The sequence below is a fragment of the Acinonyx jubatus genome, chromosome C1 (assembly GCF_027475565.1).
Source record: "Acinonyx jubatus isolate Ajub_Pintada_27869175 chromosome C1, VMU_Ajub_asm_v1.0, whole genome shotgun sequence".
Classification (NCBI taxonomy): Eukaryota; Metazoa; Chordata; class Mammalia; order Carnivora; family Felidae; genus Acinonyx; species Acinonyx jubatus.
In genome coordinates, this window is record NC_069381.1 from 149,569,443 (window position 1) to 149,589,559 (window position 20,117).

General features: G+C 36.0%; 1 protein-coding gene and 1 long non-coding RNA gene across 10 annotated transcripts in view; one reads left to right on the forward strand and one right to left on the reverse strand.

Moving 5' to 3' along the window:
- KCNH7 (potassium voltage-gated channel subfamily H member 7) overlaps nt 1-20,117 on the reverse strand; it is a 638,553-nt gene that overhangs the window by 402,689 nt on the left and 215,747 nt on the right. The window lies entirely within an intron of this gene.
- LOC106984850 (uncharacterized) overlaps nt 6,600-20,117 on the forward strand; it is a 68,724-nt gene continuing 55,206 nt past the window's right edge. For 4 of the 5 annotated variants that reach the window (XR_008295384.1, XR_008295385.1, XR_008295386.1 and 1 more), the window contains exons 1-2: nt 6,600-6,653; nt 16,056-16,139. This is a non-coding gene — a long non-coding RNA (uncharacterized LOC106984850). Of the gene's footprint in view, nt 6,654-16,055; nt 16,148-20,117 lie in introns of all 5 variants that reach the window. The other variant, XR_008295387.1, reaches the window with a different exon arrangement.

Sequence of the window (20,117 nt, forward strand, 5' to 3'; positions counted from 1 at the left end):
TATGGGGAAAGTGTCGTAACACATTCACGATGTTAACTAATTGTGTAGCATGCAGCAGATAATTTCTTAATGCTGTAAATACAGCTTATAATGATAGAAACTTTATATAACAATTCCCTGACATAGTTGAGAAATATGATGTATTTCAGTGAGAATCTAAAGTAGGGGCTTCGGATCTTTTTCAGTATAAGAACAACTTTACATAATTTTAAACATGTCTCAAGTTTGCACATAATACTTAATTCTGACATATACTGATTAAAGATATAATTAGTGCCCTGAACCATTATTCAGTAGTTGATTTAAATTCTTATCAATCTCAACAACTTCTCTTTATATTAGAATTACATGTGTGCAAGACATTTATTGAATCTTCAGCTAATGCTTATTTCTTTTATGGATTTTTAATAATTCTGCAAGCCCGTAAGGTCTGTGATCCTTAGGATGGAAAGGTATAATCATTTAGTCATGATTAAAAGGGAAAAATATTACAAATTTTGATTTTAGGTTAAGTTATTAAGATCCCTTCATTAGTCCTCTAAATGCTATCTTTTGAGTCATATACTAGTATTCTTAATGTGATCAAAAGTAGTGAATCACTTGTCTTTCAAACCTAATTGCACCAGAAATGGTAAGTATCTGGGATGCGTACGAACACGTTCAGCTTCAATTTTTTTTCACTGCATTTATTTCATTACAGCATCTGCCAAACAAGGATTTTCCTTTTAGATATATACTCTATTGAATGTATAAACACAGTCATTTTGAACAACTCACTTAAAATGTCTCTAGATACGCATGCTAATAAAACTTCCTTAAATCAGCACAAAGTATTATTTTCCAATTACAAACAAAACATTATTTATATGTAGAGCAGCAGGTAATTATAATTTAGATATCATGCTAGTTGCTTGGCCGTGATTTCTAAGTTTATGAGTGTTTTGTAAAAGTTTCTTACGTAAGAATCACATCGCTACATTACAGCAAACCTAAGCTTGTTTTTCCTATTCTATAAAACTGACCAAACAATGATCTTTGGCCACATAATATCTATCTAATCTATCTGTGTCTGTATTTTCTTCAACTACCTTTTTTAATGTTTTATATATTTATTTTCAGAGAGAGAGCAAGGGAGGGTCAGAGAGAGAGAGAGAGAGAATTCCAAGGAGACTGCACTGTCAGCACAGAGCCTGATGTGGGGCTTGAACTCACAAAGTGTGAGATCATTACCTGAGCTGAAACCAAGAGTCAGATGCTTAACCAACTGAGTCACCCAGGGGCCCCACTTCAACTACTTTTGTACCTATGTTTACATCGATATCTACATGAGGGATTCAGTTAGAGACCCACTCAAGCAAGCTTAAATGAAGAGAGACTTTTTGTAAGCATAAGATAGATACTGCAGATATCTACATGTGGCGAACATCTATTTCTTTATCTGCTTGGCATTCTTCCCTTCTTTTTCTGTGCAAATGTCCCTCCCCTTCTGACTTCAAAGCTGTAGTTCCAAAGTCCCCATATTCTTATAGTCTAAACACATGACCATACTTAGGATAATTAGGAACAATCTCAAGCTGTTTTCAAACTAGAACGTACAGAACAGAGACTTTCTATCAGGCAACAGCACTATGAGAAGTGAGTCCCCAAAGGCAAAATATCTGTTACAACAACTATAACAACAGTTGATATTTGTTGAGTTCAGACACTGCAAGTACTAAGCACTTTAAATGTTTTACAATCCTATCTTTAGTCACCACATTACATAAGTGAGCAAACTATAACTTGGAGTTGTTAACCAAGCCTTAGTGCGTGTGAGGGATGTTATGGTATTTGAAGTCAGGCAGTCTGATCTTAATCTGGTAAGATATTTTTTTAAGTTTATTTATTTTGAGGGAGTGGGCCAGAGAGAGCAGGAGACGGGCAGAGAGAGAGGGAGAGACAGAATCCCAAGCAGGCTCCATGCTGTCAGTGAGGAGCCTGATGCAGGGCTCGAACTCGTGAACTGTGAGATCATGATCTAAGCGGAGGTCAAGGTTCCATCGCTTAACCGACTGAGCCACCCAGGCACCCCAGTCTGGTAAGTTTTAACAGTACCTTCCCCTCCTGCCACTGACAATGGTGTGAGAATGTGATGTACCTCACACAGGAGTTAGTCAAGAGTATCTGGTGTATTTGAGTCTGTGGCTCCAGTTGTTTCTCGGTTATGGGTACATGAGTGGTCCAGCCTCTGCCCTTTCTATTGTTTGTTTAATTATTCCTTTAATTCTGACAGAAACTCTCATTCTTCCAGTAAGTCTCAGCTGCCTCCCCCCACGCCTGCCCCAACCTAGTTTGAATTGGTTGCTGATACTCCAAGGAAAGGAAACAGTAAAGGTGAGTCCCTCAGAGATGGACAGAGGATTTGGGAAACCAAGATCCAGGGTTGCTCTTTCTCTCCCAAGGGGCAACAAGTCTCCATTCTTTCCCCATCCTCTCTATTCTTTAGATCTCCTGCCCCCCCGCCCCCGGTCCCTCTGTCTCTCAGCCTGGCTTCACTCATCTATACATTTTACTTTCAATGGCCAAGACTTTTATTTTTCCCTCAGTTTTTTTTTTCCTTTTTTCCCTATATACTATATATCTCCTTTTATTACTATTTATTTTTCATGACCTGAGCTGAGGTCAAACACTTAACCAGCTAAGCCACCAGACGCCCCTACAATTCCTTTTAAATGGATCATGAAATAACATATACATGAATGAGTCCTTGTTTTAACATCTGGGCAGCAAATAACTTAAGCTAATGAAGCTCATGTTGGAAGGGGAAATGCCTAGGACAGGGGTAAGAGTAGGAAGTGTGAGAGCAGTGAGAAGAAAAGGAGTAGTTTTTAGATTTGTTCTGGTCTACTCAGCAGAGGAAGAATCAACAAAGACCATGGTACAGATTGGAGGCCTCTTCTCAATCCTAGCAGTATCGTGCACATCACTCATTTAGAACTCGTTCTAACGTGTCAAGTGTTTTTTGATACGTTATTAAAGTTTGGGCTCCTTTAAGAAATTCTGAAGAAAGTTGACTGGAGCCATGAGAATTGGATTTTAGTCATACTGTCTCTGTGCCCCAAACTCATTGTTTATATAATAAGTATCTTAACTCCTGGCCTTTCTACTTTAGAAAATCCATGAGACATGAAATTATATAATTAATGTGAATATCTGTAGAAAAACTGTAAAGATATAGTTAAACATGGGAAATATGTTTTTTAAATTTATTTATTTATTTTGAGAGAGAGAGGGAGCAGGTGTGAGTGTGTGGGGGGTTGGGGGCGGGGGAGAGACAGAGAGGGAGAGAGAATCCCGAGTAGTCTCCATGCCATCAGCACAGATCCCGATGAGGGGCTCGAACTCACAAACTTCAAGATCAAGACTGAGCCGAAATCAAGAGTCAGGCATTTAACTGACTGAGACATCCAGGCACCCCATGAGACATGAGACATGATTCTCAACCTGTGTTTTATTCAGAATAAGCCGTCAATATATTCTATACAATTAAGAAACTATTATTTCAGCAGTTCATTCAATGTGACTAAAAGAAGATTCAGCCACTAAAATAACAGATTCATTATGACATCTAGAAAGCATTTTATTGTATGATAGATAGACTAGAGATGATAAGATCCATCACTGTTACTATAATTCTTCCTCTGTCCAATATATTTTCCACCCTTCAAAGTGTAGTTCAGGAAAGATGTCACAAAATCCCCTGCAAATGATGCATTTCTTTTAACTGCTATAACTTTGTCTGAATTATACAAATTGACTATCATAAAGGAATGTACACTCCTTTAAGACAGCAACCATAGTTCACTGAGCACTATTCTGAGTAACTCAATAAACACTAAAAATACTATTTCTGAGTCATTTCCAATCACTGAACTGGTCAGCATCTTTAAGGCAAAGTCTTGCATCTATATTCACTCTTACATCAATTACCACTGTGCCATTTTGCATCCCATTTATGATAAGCCAAGTAGATACAATTGTTCATTGCAAATAGCATCTGCTCAGCATCCCTTCAACATTATTGATTTTCATTATTTAAAACTGCACATTATTCACTGCAAGTTACACAGTATGTTTCTTTCTCATTTCTATCACTATGCTGATACTTAAAATGATCAGAAAAAAATTCCCAAATGGGTAGAGTATAAAGTGGTCAGAGCCTGATGCCTTAGCAAATAGTAAATGTCTGAGTGAACTGGACAGGGGAAAGAAAGGAGGGACTAGGGATTGGTTAATAGAAAAGAATGGCCAGGGGACATAGAGAGTGCTACAAGTTTTGTCGGAGTTAGGTTGATCACCTGGTGGAAAATTAACTTGAAGGAAAGCATTTGCAGCAGGAGTGTTTTATACTTCTTGTGCATATTGGTTCCTTCATTCATTACATATTTATCTAGTACCTACTGTGTGATAACTACTAGAGTAGCCTCTGTGGATAAAATTTATTGTTTTTGTTCTTAATTGGACGCATCTTTAAACAATGCAGCAAGTACATAATGGATCAAGGAGAGCATAATGAAGGTGCTTTAGGGTTTAGGTGTATATGGAAGGAGGGGGGCAGTTCTCTACCTGAAGGAAAGATTTTATACCAGTAGACGGTGTTTGTAAACTTCTTTCCAGTATTTTTCTTTCTAAACACTTGCCTTTTCCTTTGTTTATATTTTCCACATCAGAAGTGGGTAAATATTTTTCAATAATGTATTACTATGACTAAAAATTTCCTTAAGGTTTCATGTGAATCTCAAGCCAGAGAAGTGTAAGGCAGAAACTGGGAAATCTACAGGCAGTATGCTGTCTTGGAAAATTGTATATTATAAAAGAAAAATATCAACATCTACAATAACCAGTGATGCTTTCATTTTACGACTGGTATGACTATAAAAATTCAAGGCACAAGGTAGCAATATTTTACATAAGTACTAATAACGAAATCCTTTATAAGGGAATATCTTTCTTCACATATTGTCCTTAATAGCATCTTATAACTAGACAACATATTGTATTTTCTTCTGCAACTATCTAAATATTGATAAAGTTGATAAAAACTAGTATAAGCCAGCAAGATAAGTCTAAGGTATCATTAGAAACCGATTAAAATTGAAAATGATACCTAAATGCTTTCAAAAATGCATGAAACAGACTGATTGATCCACTTAAATTACATGCAGGCATAAATAATCACCACTCTACAAATTACCACAAGAACAATGGCTAGAACAGAATTGACGGGGATAAGCCATTGACTTGGATATTAGATACCTAGAAAAAAAATCTATTTATAAATTATTTTTCCAAAACTAAAGGCATTTACCCAAAGTAAATGTAAAAAATCTCTAAGCAGATACAGTTTCAAATTTAAATTTATTTTCTAAAATTCATGATATTTTAGTATGTTATGAAGCATCATGTATAAGTTTACTCCAGCCAAAATAAATTTATGTTAAATAGGCAAGGCGAGCCTAGCCAACATATTTTGGTTAGCTAACATAATTTTTTAAAGCTGCTATATTTTTAAATTGTTAGACATATATAACCATATAAACATCAAATAGAGCCATAAAAGGAAGTTCAAAAAATATTAAAATGTCATAATGCTAACATGAATATTTACAGGGATTTTATTTTGGTCGATGTGACTAGGAAAAGGATATGAAAGGAGGAAAGATAATACAGGCGAGCAGAAAGTAGACTAGTCTGCTACTAATGCCAACATTCAACAACAAACTTACTCCTCAGAGGGTAAGAAGGAGGAAGAGAAAGAAACCTAAATAGGACTGAATTCAAAGTACTGGAAGAGGAATATTAACAGAACTAATTTGAAAGAACAGGCAATTCACAAATTGAAGGTTGACTACCAAGAGATATAAAAGTATATGAATATGAATGTTGATAGATTAATCAAAACAAAACTTTGCAGGCCATTAAAACTGAAATAAAATGATTAGAGTCTTAATCATTTGGGACAGGTTTTTCTGAAGCTGGGTTCAATTTTTATAAACTATGCCTGTATTTTCTACCCTATGGAGAAACACAACAATCTTGAGCAACTAGTGCCCCCCATCTACTTCTGAAATCAAAACTCTCTTATCTATCAATTTCATAGCAACTGTGCAATCAGGTTCCAATCAGATTCCATTCAGCCATGCCAGGTTTGGCTTATGGGTATGGATATGTGGTGGGGGGGAAAACTGAAGAGATGAAAGAGACATTATTACTTTCTCAAGTAGAGAATGGGAAAGGCCAGTAGTATTCTTTAAAGAAGAAAGAGCAAACAAGTACTTCGGAAGTGTCAATTTCTGCAGCCTCTTCATAAGCTTCATTGGCCAGGAGCAAGTCCTCCAGCTCTTCTTGCAAAGTGTAAAAAGCAAGCTAAACCATTCCCTCTGCCTTCCCCTCACGCCCCGCCCACACATGGTCCAATCATCAATCACCATTTCTGCCCAAGGGCAGTCTGCACTGGTGCAAAAAAGGAAAACCAGGAGGGGTGAAGAGGAGGGATTGGTTAAAGAGAGAGCTTCCCAGGAGTTCTATGGTTGCTATAGTAACAGCTTCTTTTGTTTATACATACTCAGAACAGCTGCTTCCTTTGGGTTTCTGGTGGCAGGGATATTATAAAGGTAACTGACAGGGGAAGAAGCGCCACTCTGACCACGGAATGGTTAACATAGTGAGATTATTCTTATTTAACTGGGCTTAACTTTATATTTGGGTTAAATGGGGGTTTCGAATGTTGGCAACCAGATGTTTTAAAAGATGAATTCCACCAAAGAAAGAACTAGGTGCGCTAGGACCTGCAAAATGTCTTATGCTAATCTGAACAAGACATCCATTCTCTTGTGCCTTTAAAACTCAAAACTCTCCATTCTCTTTTTACCTGGTGTGCAAACTCCCTGGGAGGTATTTTTCTTCTGTGGAAATACCCACAAATTTCTGTTCACCTTTCCAAGTCCTAATTAATTCCTCTAATTGGAGCTTTTTCTGGGTGCAACTATTTACAAAAGTGAAATGCTGCTTAAAAACAAATTTAATGAATTCTCGCAAACAATATTCATTGAATTAACAGTCCTGCTGTCCACATACTGCTATTACAACTAGCCTATTAAGGCCTTCTATAGATCTTGGTAAAGAAGGGCCATCTCCAAAGGAAAGGTAGAGATAAATATGGAACAAATGAGGTATCTATCTAAGTAATATGAACAAATACGGTTTTATTTTAAGGAAGATACCCTACCAACATATGTAAAGATGTATATGTGCATGTGTACATGTGTGTATTTATATGCATATGTGTGTGTGTGTGTGTGTGTGTATGGAATAAAGTAGAAACCCAATGGGTTAAAAATATTGAAGCAGGATATTAAAAATTGCATCTGCTAGTTGAGTAGTCAAATTTTGTAAACACACAAACTTAAGATGCAAATAAGCAAAACAGGAGGAACAGATGTCCTTATAAACAAATTAATATTGTACATAGGTGTACTATCGTGTTTCTGATCCTTTGGGATTTTGGAAAAGTGCAATATGAAAGCAAAACGATGCTCCTGTTTCTTAATTAAAATTTATTCATCATTTGCCTAACAAAGGCTTTTAAACTTTGAATTTTTAGTAAAGTCCATGAAACATTTGGTTGGTTTCATTTGCTAATCTCAGGTATTCAGAGGTGGTACATCTTAAGCCCCAGTTGTTGCAATTTGATTACATATTTGCTTGAGAATTGTCATTACAATCTAGTCATTTTATCTCTACACAGCATAAAATCCTAGTGAACAGACTGATTCAAAATGGGAAGAAATCTAGAGAACAGTAAAAATGTTTATTTAATTAAATATAGAATTCTTGAATATTGCTATTGGATCTTGTATATTTATTTGAATTATTTAATAATGGTATTTTAGAATCCAAAGACTGTATAAATTTCAATTCATTATAAATTACTAAAGATGAGATTTGAGTCCAAAAGCAAGCACAAGAATTCCAATTTCTCTGCTTTCTGACACCTTGATTTGGGGAAAATGGCTTAACCTCTTTAAGTAACAGTCTCAAAAACTACAAAACAATGGTACTAACACCTTTGAGGTATGTTTCTGAGAGAATCAATTAAGATAAGGCAAAATCACATGGTTTGAAACTGTAAATATCCTATGATACTGCTCTAATAATAAATATTATTATGAGAAAGTATCCAGTTTTCATTATTTTTCATCTCACAAATTTTCACTTTTACTCTCTTCTCAAGTCTTGTGTATTACAATATGGTGATGACATTCAAATCTCTTAACTTAGTCAAATTTTCTTCCAAACTCCAGACCTGAAGTTTCCAAAGGTGAGGTCAAATGCCATTGCTGTATGAAGTTTTCCTCAATTCCTTCCCCCACATTAAGGGAGACCTACGTGGTCCTTTCGTACTCACGTTTGGCTTTATGCCATTTTTCATGTTTGTGTATTTCTGATTGTCTTGAGAGATTTCTAGACATATTATTTATTCACTTTAGTTTTCACTCTAGCAACTATTAAAATGAAGTTTAATGTGGAAACTATTTTAAATGATTATAATTTCTACAAATTTAAAGAGTTTTCAGATAACTATGTATAACTTCTGATCTATCAATAAAGGAAGTCTAGAAGTGGTTTAGATTTTTTTAATCTTTTGTCTGTATGTTCAGAATGTTTCATTTGAGTATTTTATGGATAGCTTTAAAATTATTTGTATAATTCTATGTAGTTTACAAAGAAAACTATTGCTGGAATATACCCAATGAGTAGTTTTGGCTCTTAAAAACAAATGTGCAAGGAAGAACAGGTTTTGAGGACAGCTGATGCTCGAGACTAAGGTATCTATCTGAGCACCCTGTTAAGTGGCCAGTTGAAGACAATAAGCCTACAAGTGGAGGTACAGAAGTATAAAGGGAAGAACCTGTGTCCACAATGACATGGTTGAGCTGCTGAATTGTCAACTCTGGATCTGTTCTACCTACAAAAACTTTGTGTTACATAAAACAATGAATCCCTTGTTGTATAAGCCCCTCGTAAACAGGTTTTCTGTTACTCTTGGCCAAAGACATCATAAAGAATTGCACAGGAATTCAGAGAAATGAGGTGATAATAGACCATGAGATCCCAGGGAAAGAAAGGGGAAATTAAGAGAATAAAGTCACAGTGACTTTCAAATTCTTATGAGCGAGGCTATACTTCTTTTGATTAGTCATTAATTTCCCTTTAATCTTTAAAATATATCCCTGTTTTATTTGAGTTAGTAAATGGATTTCAGGTTCTTGAATCCAAACAATCCCTAAAAAAGAAAACACATTTTATCACATTCAGTCATCATAACAAATAACTCTATAGGTAAAATACAAATATATACTCCATTTTATTTTTACTTAAAAAAAAAAAATTAAATGGGAGACACAAAATCCAAAGCAGACTCCAGGCTCTGAGCTGTCAGCAAAGAACCCACCATGGGGCTCGAACTCAGGAACCATGAGATCATGACCTGAGCCAAAGTCGGACACTTAACCGACTGAGTCACCTGGGTGCCCCAATATTTCCTCCATTTTAGAGATGAGAAAACTGAGAATTGCAAAGTTCAATGCCAGTAAACACAGGAAAGTCTGAACTGGAACCCAAGCTATTCTTTTTCACCATGCTTTGTCCTTCCATTGCATTCATTTTATTGCCTCATTATACTCTTTACAACTTCTCCAGTAACATCAATTGTATTACCTCTTGGCTTCACAAAAATGAAATCTTTTTTAACCTTTATCCTTTCTTTGTTCTAATTCATGCAGTATAGTATAGTTTCTCCTTTTCAAGTATTTATTAAATCTATCTTCCTTTTCCTCACTTTCCATCGGCCACAAATGTTATTAAAGTCAAGTGAGTACCAGAGCAGCCAGCTTAGATATAGCTGGAGACACATCAATCTGTTTCAAACCTAATATCCTCAAAGCCCTATTTCAATCACATAGAATCAATAGTGGAGGCCAATTAAGACTATAATTAAACTAAATACGACCTTATCGTTTACATCTCCAGCGTTTTGCCTCCCCTTTCTTTCTCCTAATTTAACAAACTCAATGCATTAAATATTCATTGTGTGTGTGTCAAAGTGAAAGATACTGTCCTTGTCTTTGAGCCGCTTATACAGTGGAGGAGAAAGACACATATACAGCTCAGACAAGAAAACCACCAGTTTCCATTCTTCCCATACACAGGGAAAATGGATCCCCACACCGCTAGCTTCATCACCTCCTTGAAGCTTTGCATCTATTTTTTTCCTGGTAGCCAATTGTCATCGTTTTACCTTAACTGGATCAGTTCCTCAATCATTATAGTGACTTTTACCTACATTTATACACAACAGTACTTGGTGAATTCCTCTACCGTATCAGAATTCTTCCTAGAGCAAATAAAAATAGTTATACTTTCTTAAATTAAATGATAAATTTGTAACAGTCAAATGATAGAGATTGTCTGTCCTCCAGTATCAAAAAAAGAGAGTCCTTGAAAGGAGACAACATGTCTTGCTAAAAATAAAAATAAATATGCATGTCAAATCAATATTTCCCATATCCTAAACTGGGAATTTCTGAATCTATAATACTCACAAATTTTGACAAAAATTTATAGACGTCTCCCTGAACTTTCATTAATTTATTCAATATACATGTATTAAATAGGTATTTTAGATACAAAGACAAGAAACGAGTTACTAGGCATCCAGGAATTTATAACCTTGTAAAACAAATAATTCTTCTCATACCAAGGGAAGATTTCTAAATAAATTCTTAGTGGACACTAGCTTCTGTTTTCTCTGGGTCCCCTAATCTAGTAACTCACAAGAGCAAGTTTAATATGACAGTTTTCAATGGTCAAAAAACTATTATATAGTTCAGTCAATATGAAACTAAAAGCTCCTTGAATATTGCAGTTACAAAAAAAGTATCATTCTAAATAATTCCAGTATATCTTTACAAGGAGCAGTAACACTTTTAGGAGTTGTGTCCTACCAACATGAACTAAAGGTTTTGTCAAACGACAGTGAAAAAAGGGGGAGTGTGAATTGTGTTAACTTATGACTCAGAAATAAAATGAAACAGAAAGCACACAGAGAAACAAACATAAATAAAAACCTCCTAAATCAAAACCAGAAACAGAAAGGGTAGAAATGAATCTTTTTATACATTTGAGATCATTCTTCATATTGTAGCTAGAATTAAACTTTATCAGAATCAGTATTATCACAAGACAATACTTAGGATCCATCAATTCTGATTATCAGCATTTTATAGATGTTTAAAACTTTATTACTAACCATTCAGTTTTTAATGACAAAATTGATTTGCAGTGAAATGCCTTTCGTTAAAAACATAGTAGGGAAGAACAGGGTTTTCTTCCTCCTTAGAAAAAAAGCTGAAGTTTATACTAAACGGCTACCTACTCAAAGAATTTCATCTTGGGAAAAGGCTTATCTAAGTGGTGGTATTTGTCGCTGTTCTATAACACTTACCCTGTAGGTAAGGTGGGAAACCTCAAGTGTCTTTTAACTTGGAGCCCTAAGATTTAGTGCCTCATGTACCACAAGCAAGGCTGTTCCCAAGATGGAATTGGCAAGTGGATGCTCCACACTTGTCTGTAGTGAGAAGTCAAGTTGTAAGAAGATTCCTTTAAACACAAACCTAATAGAATATTGCCCTCATACCAACCTGTTTATCATAGAAAACTTGGAATATGAAAATATATTGAAAAATTTATGTATAATTCTACCAGCCTGAGATGAATGCTACAAATATTTTGGTGTCTCTTCGAGTCTCCTCATTTGTGAATGTGCACATATCTATTTACATATAGCTTTAGAGTAATTTTTGTAAACATTATTTCAATGGTATTTAACAATGATAACTGATTTTTTGCAAACATCATTTTAATAGTAGCATAAGATTTCATAGGTATGATATCTAACTTAACATTTTCTCATTTTTGAACATTAACTTATCACCAGGCTTGACTGATATAACAGTGATAAACAGCACTGCACAGAAATTTATGCCACTCTTGAAATAATTTTCTTAACATATAATTTTTGAAAGATAAATTAATGAATATTTTAAAGACTTTAATGCATATCATCACATTCTTTGCTAGAAATACACTGCTCCCCTACTTTGTGTCCTCTACATCAGGGAGCATTACCGTTTTTTCAAAATATACTAGTTTAATTAAAAAAGAAAATCTGTGTTGGTTTTTCTTTGATTAATAGTAAGTCTAATGTCACTTTGAGCTGTCTTGTACTTTTTATTTCACTGTCCTTGTATTTTACATAATGTTTTGAGTTTTTGAGATTACATTGTCATTAGGACTTGCTCTTTGTTGCGCAGAAGGCTTTCCTCTTATTGTCTACTATGCTTTCCTTTCTACTCATGTATTATCCTTTGAGAAGTCATTGAAAATTTGTGGTTCTGAGCTACAGAACAGAAATTGACTAAAAATGGTTTCTACAACAAGAATAGCTTTCCCACTGAGTAATCAAATGGTATAAATAAAATGGCTATTAAAAGGAAAAAGATAAAGAGAAAGGAAAAAAAGAGAGTATAAGATACAGAACCAGGGAGAAGAAAAGTAGAAAACATTTTTAGGAACAAAATGTTTATTGTTTTTGTTTATTCATTGAATTTGAAAGAGAGAGTGTGTGTGTGAGCTGGAGAGGGGTAGAAACAAGGAGAGAGAGAGAGAGAGGGAGAGAGAGAACCCCAAATAGGGTCCACACTGCCAGCAGAGCCCAATATAAGGCTCAAACTAACGAATTGTGAGATCATGACCAGAGCAGAACTCTTGAGTTGGATGCTTAACCAACTGAGCCACCCAGGGGCCCCTGTTACACTTTTTAAGCCATCAATATTGCATACCAGTCAACTCGAACTTCTTGGTGTCTGTTCATTTGTTGTTATACAACTCCATTCTCTATTTTTTTTAAACTACTACTGGTATAAGTTAGTGGTGTAAGTTAACATACACTTACTTTGTACTGTCAGAAATAAACTGTAGATTGAAGCTGGTTTAGAATGGAGGTCAGGATTGTGGATAGGAGAGTCAAGGGCCCAGGCATGGACTTGGGCATATCCCCGAACAATTATTTAGGTTCTCCGTGCCTGATTTTACCATAAGACTGTTGTGAAGATGACAGAGTGAACACATGGAATGTACATCAAACAACGCCCAGCTAATGATAAATACTTGATACATACTGGCTGTCAATGATTAGTAAAGCTGAGATCTTAGTAAAATAAGGTATGAATTTAGTGTTATCATTTATTTATTCAGCAGACATTTATTGAACATACACTACTCTCCAGACCCTGTGAGAAGTGCTAGGAAAATAACTGATACTTTCTTAATGAACCTGCTCATATGTCCTCTGGAGGAGGTTTGCTATAGGCATCACAAGAACACAACCCACATGCACAAACTCATTTCTAGGGAGGCCAATCCACTGATTAACACAAATGATCTGAGCCAAACCAGCTCCTCTCTGGGAAGTGTAATTAGAATAATGAAAGACTGACCCAATTATCGTTGCATGAAGAGTTGAGAGATATAATAAAAGATATATTGATTTAAAGACTGCATTTAGGACCAAGTACAAGTGAAAAATGCTGGTAGGAGGGGTGAGGAGAGAGAGAACGAGAGGCAGAGGAAATAGAGGAAGAGAGAAAAGAAAGAGAAGACCGTGGAGTTGCAGAGGGCAGATCAGGAAAGAGAAGAGAAAGATGACAGGACAGGAGACCATGGAGCCTCTGAACGAGAGTTGTCCAGGATTTAACAGTTCCTCATTTCCTTTCCATGGGATGTGGATGACACATTCGTAGTATATGCCATAATATTTCACTTCATACTATTGGGTGACAATGAGATTGGCTCTCCTATCCTCATCGTATCTGTTACTGTTTCACTCTCATTTCTACTTGAGATATCAAGGTGGGGTTTTGTTTCTCATTCGTCGAAGAGCTAAAACTAAAGCAGTGCATAGTAGAGAAACATGAAGTAACTTGCTGATTTGGGAAAAGTATGGATGTGGGATCAGCTATTCTGCAAGAAGTTTTCTCTATGAGCTCTCCCCTTCTGACAGTTACTATTTTCTTTCCGTCTCTTCCTGTTCTCAATGCTCTGTTGTTGGAACTGGATTGGTCCTTGGAGTCCAATGTCCACCTGCCATCCCAGGCTCCATACATACAGGCTGAGTGAGTTATCATATAAGCGGGTCCCGGAATCTTTAAGATAATTCTGCTGTTCACTAAACAAGTATCACCGCTAAAGTACTCTCTTCCGGTGGCATAGGAAGTGGGAGACTGAATGTTGAACTTGAGACTAATCTCTGTTGCATGCGTTATATAAGCTAAGCGTTATGTTAAGTACTTTATGTACACTTCCTATATTATCTCGTTTTATTGTCCAGCAATCTTGTGAGGTTTGTATCATCATTTTGTAATGAAGAAAACTGACACTTATGAAAGTGCAACTTTCCAATGACCCTAAGGCCAGTAGCAGAGCCAAGATTTTTAATCAGAGCAAAGCCACATGGCTCTGAGCAAATTCACAGCAGGATGTCATAGGGAAAATGGTACCAGGTACTTTATTTTGGTCCCTTGTGTGAAACAAGGTAGACTAGTAGCATAAATTGAATTAACACCAATTGCATTATCCTGCTGAATACAATACTGAGTTGAAACAGATTTTAAAACACGAGTTTTCTAAGACTGGCTATTGTCATTTGTTAAAATTTTAAAAAGACTCACTTTGGCCTACATACTGATCCTTTTTGGTATGCATTAGGTAAATGAATCATTAAACACAAATCCAATGTGTGCAATGAGAAAGATTTGAAGTAAAGAGTTTGGCAGTAAGCCTAACCTACTGCAAAATGCTTAAAAGAATAAACCAAAATGCATGAGAGACAGCAATGTACATGTACAGCAAGACTCCATGCTCAGTGAGCCACCAGAATCCCCATCAAGGTGAAATCATGCTGCAAGTTAAATCATGTTTGCATGAGAGCTAAAAGATTAACAATTAAATAAATACCAAAGTCAGTGGTGTGGTAAAACATCAGAACGCAGAACCACTGAAAATACATGAAGCGTAAGAGGATACATGTCAAAAGAGACACAAAAGAGAAGATTAACAAAAAGTAACATTTTCAGGGAAACCTGGTATCAAAATAGATGGGAATAAACACTGCTTTGCTTTGCTTCAGAATAACCTCAGGCATTCAGCCTTCTTTCTACTCTTCTAGTCACATATGGCTAATTGTAGGAAAGAGTTCTAAGAACAGACTAATGGTATGAGTAAGCATTTACCCCCTGCTCTTAATGTTTCCAGCAGAGGAACTTTTGGTAGCTTGACACTCTTGGCCTTTCGCCTTCTCTTAAGAAGCAATGCTTAAGATTGAACTTAACAAAAAAGTATTATTATAAGGTCCATTTATTTGCCAGCTAAGCCAAACTTGCCAGATCTGGTTTTCATTGGTAACAAAACTGACCCAGCCATTTGACTCCTGCATCTAGTCTAAGTCTCCATTAGTTTCTCAATCAGGTAGAAAAGAAAAGGTATACTTTTTTCTTTCCTAAAGTTCAATAGCTAAGACTGATTATAGGGGTGTGGGTATAATATCTTATAATATCTTATAAATCTTTAAACTGTACATTATGACCACTCATGTATGTATAAAACCTATCCATTGACAACTACTATAAAAAGGTTGTTTGCGGGGCGCCTGAGTGGCTCAGTTAAGCAGGTGACTTTTGGTTTCCACTCAGGTTATGATCTCACAGTCATGAGTTCAAGCCCCGCATCAGACTCTGCAATCACAGCACAGAGCAGGTTGGACCCTCTACCTCCCTCTCTCTGCCTCTCCCCTGTTCACACACACACACACATTCTCTCTCTCAAGAATAAATAAATATTTAAAAAAAAATTTAAGTTGTTTGCTTTATTTAATTTTAATTTTGGTATTTGATTTGTAGGTACTATGTAAAAAGGATATAGAATGACCAGTGAGGATTAAAAAGGGCAAAGAGAGGAAAACAATCCTCTGGAGGAATTCTTGGGTGAGTAGGTAGGTGGCCGTGTCAATCTCATTATGCCCTGGGATGGCTGTAGAAAGACAAATGGTGAGGGTGAAGCATTTATTAAAAATAAAAATAAATGTGAAGTTGAAATACTAAGTTTTCAGATGAGAATAATCTGATCATATCCTATAATTCCATTAAAATTATACCAATTTCAACAAATAATTCTCTAATGCTAATGAATCATTTAAATTTATTCTTCAATGCCAAGGAAATTAATGTTATACTAGAAAGTTTCCTACTTGGGCATGTACATGACAAATTGTCTATTAAAGAAGTATGAAAAAAAAGATGATTGAATACGAAGAAGAAAAGGCCAAAGTCAAGCAAAGGGTTCACTTTTGACACAAATGAAAATGAAATCTAATGTAATGCAATACTTGCTATGACAGCCTAATTTCCATAGTATTTTGAAATATAATAACTTTGTGGACAATAACAATAGCTTAATATTACTACAATTAGGTAAATGTCCCAATCCCAATGCTAACTGCAAGGCTTCTCAATTAGAACTCACCAAAATGCATCATTTTCCTTATGCTGGATAAGGAAACAGGATGGAAAAGGTCATTTTGTCAGGGTCACATGGTACAGTTGGGAGAGCTGGGACTCCAACCCAGGTCTCTCAGATCTCAAGCCTGTGACCTCTGCGCTATGCCACATTTAATGCCTTACACATTTCTAAAATAAATTTCTCCATCTTTTCTTCTACTGTTTTCCTTTCTCAATTCCCCATTTCTGCACTCATTCACCTGACTCCTCTGGATCAGCCTTGATGGAGTCCCACAACTGCATTCCATCAGCCCCCAAGTCTACATCTACTCTCTCCTGCCTGTCCCACCCTGGGAGGTTCCCATCACTTCTTTCCTGCAACAGCAGCAGAAGCGCCCATACATTCTTACTGCACGAACAACCTTTTTAATCTTGTTTACACATATATCATTGTTTTTTAAATGTTTATATTTGAGAGACACAGAGAGGGAGTGTGAGCGGGGGAGGGGCCGAGAGCAAGAGGGCAGAGTATCTGAAGTGGGCTCTGTGCTGACAGCAGAAAGCCCAATGCAAGGCTCAAAATCACAAACCGTGAGATCATGACCTGAGCCGAAGTTGGACGCTTAACTGCCTGAGCCACCCAGGCACTCCTATATGTGTGTGTGTGTGTGTGTGTGTGTGTGTGTGTGTGTGTGTGTGTGTGTATATATATATATATATATATATATATATATATATACCATTATTATATATATGGTATATATAATACCATATACAATGGTATATATAATACTATTATTATGTTCCACATAATCCATTTCATTTTACTAACAACTTTCAACAACCTTTTTTCCTTATAAGGAAAGGCGAACTATGAAGGATAGTTTTTTTTCTGTAAAGGGTCAACCAGGAAATATTTTAGGCTATATGAATCACATGGTCTCTTGCAACTGTTCAACTCAGTTAATACAGTGCAAAAGCAGCCAGATGACAATTTGTCAATGTGAGCCACAGACTCACATAAGTGAGTGTGGTCCTATTCCAATAAAATTACACTTAGGAAAACAAGACAATGGGCCAGATTTGGCCCACAGACTGTATAGTTTATCAGCTCCTGGTACAGGGTAAAATAAAAATAAGAACTTTCACTTGTTCTTCAGGGCCTTTATAAACTAATAAAGTAAAGTAAATACTGTTAATGAAATATTTAATTCAGCACGTCAAATTGCTATGGGAAAGGCCTACTTCATAGCCTTTCTTTCATGGTCAAATGTCATGAAAGAATTATGTACACAAAATATTCACTTTTCCCTGTTCTAACCACCACCCTTGATTACATTCTGCAACCTTGCTTCTTCCACCCCCACTAATGTTGGTGACACTAAGAGTTTTATAGTTAGAACTGAGTTCATATACCAGCTTATTAGCTATTTGACCTTGGGTAATATATTTAACATCTTTGATTCTAGGTCTTTTCATCTGTAAAATGAGTATAGTAATAATATTGCTATCGTGAAGACTGAAATAAACAGTCACATAAAATGTAAAATAACATAGCCACATATATACATTGCAGATGATAATGAATGTTACCCCCCTTTTCTTCCCCCTCGCTCAAGTCACCATTAACAAATCTAATCCACAGCTTATGGGCTTTTTTAAACTTGATTCTTCTGATTTGATGATGTCGATCACTCTTTCTTGGAAAGCTTCCAAGAGCACCTGCTATCACTCTGACTGCTCTTTCTCAGTCCTTTTGGCCAGCTCTCTTTTCTCTGCTTAGCTATCTATATAACCTTCCGCCCAAAGTGGGCTTTCTCTTGATTTTCTTAGGCCTGGCTCCTTCCTGCCATATGGACCTTACCCATCACATCCCAGAGAGGCTCCTGTGGTCGCCTGATCCACATTAGCCCTATGTTACTGTCCCTCCCATCAACCTCTTTCAACTCTCTGCATAACCTTTGTCACTAACTGATATTTCCTTCTGGGTTTTATTTGTTTATTATCTCCCTCCACCAGAATGTAAACTTCAAGCACCCATTCATCACTCTTTCGGAAGCATTTAGAACATTACCCGGTATATAGCAGGTGCTCAATAAGCACTTCTACAATTGAATTGTATCGACATCTGTATTCCCCTGGGTTCTGACCTTAGCCCATACGTCCCTGAGCAAAATGATCTACTCCCAGAACTTTGAGTACAAAAATGATTACAATCATGAACCGTTACCTCTCACCCCCAGAAACCTCCCTTCTTTTCTCCCTTCACTTTGACTGCTAATGCAGTTATTTTTCTAACTTGTAAATCTGATCTCTGAACATCTTGAATTAAAATCCTTCAGTGGTTCCTCACTGCTTGCAGAACAAAATGTAGATTCTTAAATTTATCAGACAAGATTCATCCCTCATCTAACTTTCCAGTGCTCTTCTTATCACTTCTCCAGATAAAAAATATTAATGGTTTGCTAAACTTTTATTGAGTTCCTACTGTGAATACAAAGATTGAAAAAAACAGAAATGCTTCCTTCCCACAAAAAGGAGGCTTTGTAGAAAAAAATCTAACCCCAATAAATTAAAGGAGAAGAGAGTTTCTCTTTATTGGGAGCCTATTCGTTTCCTAGAACTGATCTCTGTACAGGTTCCGTATATTTTTTTCATTCAATTTTTATTGCAAAGAGATTGTTATTATTATGTTATTTATCTAATGAAGTAACTAATATGTACGTTCCTTAAGGTCAAGAATTTTATCTGTTTTATTCACTTCTGTTTGCCCAACACTGTAGTGGGCATGTGAGAGACTCTCCATAAGTATTCTTTAAATAAATGGAGAATTAGAGAAACTAATTAATTTGTAAGTATTACATGATCAAAAGGCCACATGTTGGGATACCAGTCAGGTTTACTTCAGACCCTTTACTTTTCATAATCATATACCATGAGGTTTGGGACTGAATATTTTTTTTCATCTTGTAATCAGTGCATGCATAGAACTTGGTACAGGAAAATAACTAGGAAATCTTCTTTAATAAATAAACTCGCAAGGTTCTTCCCTCATAGAATAGATACCAAAAAATATATTTTATAACATGATCTAAAATACTTCTTTCAAAATTATCAAATCATGTAAATGGATTGACAGAGAATAAATGGACACATTTATTTATGTCATGTAACACTGATATTTTAGATACTCACATTTCAAAGTAATACATATGCTATCAGACATCACTGCCCAACATGATATTCTAAGACAGACCCTTGTGTCTATTATAGAAGATTTATCCATGGAGTATGTGCATATACTACTCTGCCAATTATTGACTCCATGATCCTGACGCCGTGTCAGAAAGAAGCCCAATATTTTTTTCTCTTTCTGGATGATTCAGCCTCCTCAGTAATTCAACTCAAATCTTAGTGCAACTCAGAAACTATTGCCATCTTCATTACCTATGTCAACTCTGTTTT